Genomic DNA, 4,191 nt, shown 5'->3' with positions numbered 1-4,191 from the left:
ATTACAAGCCCACAAATTAAAAATGGAAGCCCACAGGTTGGGTTCTCTTAATGGGTTTAGGCTTACCTTTGAAGCACAGCCCAGCTGCTCAGTTTGGTTGCAAAAGCCCAGTTGGGCTTTAGATCATCCTAAGCTTTGGCTTTTCTGAGGCCCAGTTGGGTATTTCAGTTGCAAAGCCCAGTTGGGCTTTGTTCTTTTTCAGCTGCTTGGAATCAGCCCAGTTGGGCTTTGGATCATAGCAACAGCAGGACCAGCAGGGGGTAGCAGCAGCTTGCCTTTGCACAGCAGCAACAGCTGAGGCACAACAGCAGGATCAGGAGCAGCAGCAGGAGAAGCAGCTCAGCTCTATTTGGACTTCACAGCAGCACATCAGCACCAGAGGTTTGTTCTCAGCCTCACAGCAAGGTCACAGCAACAACAGCAGGGGCAACAGCTTCAGCAACAGGAGCAATCCAGCAGCACCACAAGCACCTGGCAACTCAGAGAAGAGGTTCAGTTCCCAGAATGATGCAGTTGAAGCAAAGGAGAAGAGATTATGCAAATGATGCAGATGCACTAGAGGTGGTACTAAGTTACAGCTACAGATGCAATATGCAAGATGAGTACACTAAGATGCTTATCAGAACTACACAGCAGGTATGAGCATGCAAAGAACAGCAAGAAAAACTTCAAAAACACGGCAGCCAAATCCCCGGCAGCGGCGCCAAAAACTTGGTGGGTTTTGAAAACAACCTACAAACTGACCTGCAAGTGCACAGGGTCAGTTGTAGCTAGTGATGGGAAGAAAGGGTTTGTCCACAGGGACTTGGAGGGGGCTATTGAAGTTTCCTAGATAGTCTGAGCTAGTGACAGGCAGTGAACTAAAGAATGAAGGTACTAGGGTCTTTGAATCTACTTCTTGATCCTAAACTAAGGTAGATACTAATCAACCATGTTCTTGTTTCATCTCAGGGCAGATTGTAATGGATGATTTATCAACTAATTTTACTAGCATACCCCTAGCATCAGCTGTCTTTCTACAGCACAGCTGATCACAGGTTTGCTTGCACAACCACTTAATCTATCAACTCTAAGGCATTTGGGCTCAATCCTTCTAATGTACTGAATTTTTAACCATTATCACTTACTTACCCCTAGCATCAGCTGTCTTTCTACAGCACAGCTGATCACAGGTTTGCTTGTTCAAATGGATACTAGCAGTCCTAACTCATTTGTAGCACTACAAGAACAATGACAAATTACTAACTATCTTAACATAAAATCAAGAGTTTCATCTAAACCCTAGCACATGAAATTAAAACATGATAAACATAATTAACATTTGAAATTAACTGACTTCAAAACATGAACTGAAAAGAACTTGGAGGCACTGGCTATTCCAGGCCCCTTGGGTGAAGCTCTGGCTAGCCCAGGCATGCCAATTTCACAACCCATGACCCCAATTTATAGTCAGTTACAATTCCCCCAAAATACCCAAATGTCAGAAATTAGGGTTTCACAAAAAGGTGAAATTGACTTACCTAATACACTGATAACAACTCTAAATCTTCCCCCCATGCTTCTGTTGATCCAATCGCATCTACCCATGCTCTGATTTCTTCTCCAACTTCACCTATTCTACCAATTTCAAACCTAGGGTTTCTGTGAAGAAAAAGGGTTGAAATCGATAGAATATGTGTCTAGAGAGGTAGGGTAATGATGGGTTGTGATTACAAGTAGCCATGATGGCTTTTGGAAGAGGCGTGGTGGTGGTTGAGGCAGAGGCAGGCGGAGTTGGTGGCGGACATGGTTTTTGCAGAGAGAATGGGGAAGAAGATGGGGTGAGCTCGATTAGGTTTTGGCTAGGGGTTGTTTGGTTTGTGGGATATAGACTTAGGTGTTTGAGTGTTGAGCGGGATCATCGAACCTTGATGTTCGGTGATGAAAGGCGTAGGATGATAACTTCTGAAACGGATCTAACGGAGAAATTGAGACAGATCGTGAGCGACCGTTGGATGCAAAAATACAACGAAATTAACGACACCAGATGGAGTTAGGTGTTGTAGTGTTAAGCGGAAGTATCGAGATTTGATGCACATGCAAAGAAGCGACCGTAGGATCTAAATGTGATCTAATCTGAAGGCTTGGAATTTAGGAACTATGGTGTTTTGCAGGGACTTCAGATTTTGATGCACGATGAAGAAGCGACCATTGGATGATGAGATGGATCCAATCTAACGGCTGAGAATGGAGGCGGGTATGGATATAGAAAATGGGTTTGGGTAAGGGTTTTGGGCCTTGGGTATGCCAAGCCCATATCTTCTTTAAGAACAATTCTTCCTTATTGAGCCCATTCCTAGCTTTTTGGTCTTGTGCGCACCATTCTTTGCGGCTTCCTTGCGTAATTTCTTCCGGCTTTTCACTACTCTTCAGCTCTTTTCCGCTCCGCAAGTCATCCAGACTTTATTTATTACCTAAAAATGCAAAATTAAGTAAGAAAAATATTTATTCTTGAAAACAATGAAAATACAGAATATGGGATAAAATGTAGAATTAATGCACAAAAGATGAGTTAAATGCCAAGAAAAATATATAGAAATATGCACTTTTTAGCACTCATCAAATACCCCCAAACCTGAATTTTACTTGTCCTCAAGTAAAACAAAACTAAGGAAATCCTACCTATACCACTGTCGCTGGTCTCTCGAATGCATTTAGCGTATGCACTAAGCCTTTTAAACCACTAAGTGTCCCTAGTGGACGAGTTTAAGTATCGTGAAGCTTTGCTTAGAACGTACCTACAAAGTTCTAGGTCAAAATATAAGCTCAGATTCCATCAAATGTGACATGTGCAAGTCAGTTAAGCTCACAGCAAAATGGAGATGTCAATCTAGCTATCGAAGGCACAATCCTAGCACTGATAACAAAAAAAGACATGTGATAAGAGTGTAAAGTGTATCTACACATGTGTAAAGAAAGATCTGAAGTTATGACTACTAATCACCAAGAGATAGTTTCTCAGGCTAAGAACCAAGGTCGAAATCTAGCTAGCTGTCCGGACTTTACGAGAATTGTGAATGAGTTGGAGGTATTTCACAATTACTCGCGTTGTACATCAATGGCATACACCCTCCTTGCTTATTACAATGAAACAACAAAATGACTCTTTACATGACTCTTATTTACATTGACTACTCTCTTTTATTTTTGGAACAAGAGATGATGGAATTGATAAATACTTGATTTTTTTGTATTTTTCTGATATTTTTTTTTTTTTTGAAACAAGAACTTGAAATTGATTTTTACATATGGTAGCTCTTTTGATACATAACAAAAAGAAACAAAAAATTACATGACACTTTGCAAGAGGTAGCCCTTTTTGATGCACCCAGTTAAATTCGATGGTTGTCTTTCTTAATGTAACCTCCACCTTCTATCCCAACCAACCAAAGAACAAGCTAGTCAAGTTTCGTTCAGTATTCTAAAGTGATTGGCAATCGTGACTTCCTATCAAACACCTTGAAGATCGAGGCCATACATGTATTGGTAGATCGTGCGCGTGCAAATTTCTTATCACTATGTGAATTGTGCTAGAATCAGGGTGCCTAAATATCTAGACTAAGACTCCTAATAATTACATATTTGCACAAGAGTCAACATTTCAAGGTAAATGAGCTCCATTTTTTATGTTTTTTTTTCTTTCAATTTTTAATTTTTAATATTTTTTTTTTTATTTTTATTTTTTTTAAAAAAGAAAATAAAATTTGGTTTTTGAATGGGAGCAAGCCCACTGTTTGGTTTTGTGTTTGCTTTGGCTCAGCTGGTTTGAAAACGTTTGGTGAAACTGAGTCCAAAATCTCGGCCTAGAATTTGGGTACTCGGCCCACTAACGAGTTAACCTAGCGTGATCGGTTACAAGCTCAGCTGGGTTTAAAAACCCAGAATACAAAATACAAGTCCAAATTAAACAAGCTCACAAAAATTAAATACAAGCCCACAAATTAAACAAACAAGCCCACAAAAATTAATTACAAACCCAACAGAAAATAAAAAGCCCAAAAATTGGCTTTAATATTACAAGCCCACAATTAAAAATTGGAAGCCCACAGGTTGGGTTCTCTTAATGGGTTTAGGCTTACTTGCTTAAGCACAGCCCAGCTGCTCAGTTTGGTTGCAAAAGCCCAGTTGGGCTTTGGATCATCCTAAGCTTTG

This window comes from Papaver somniferum, unplaced genomic scaffold, assembly GCF_003573695.1.
Source record: "Papaver somniferum cultivar HN1 unplaced genomic scaffold, ASM357369v1 unplaced-scaffold_125, whole genome shotgun sequence".
Classification (NCBI taxonomy): domain Eukaryota; kingdom Viridiplantae; phylum Streptophyta; class Magnoliopsida; order Ranunculales; family Papaveraceae; genus Papaver; species Papaver somniferum.
The sequence above is the reverse complement of the archived record's forward strand: the minus strand, read 5'-3'. Positions refer to the sequence as shown.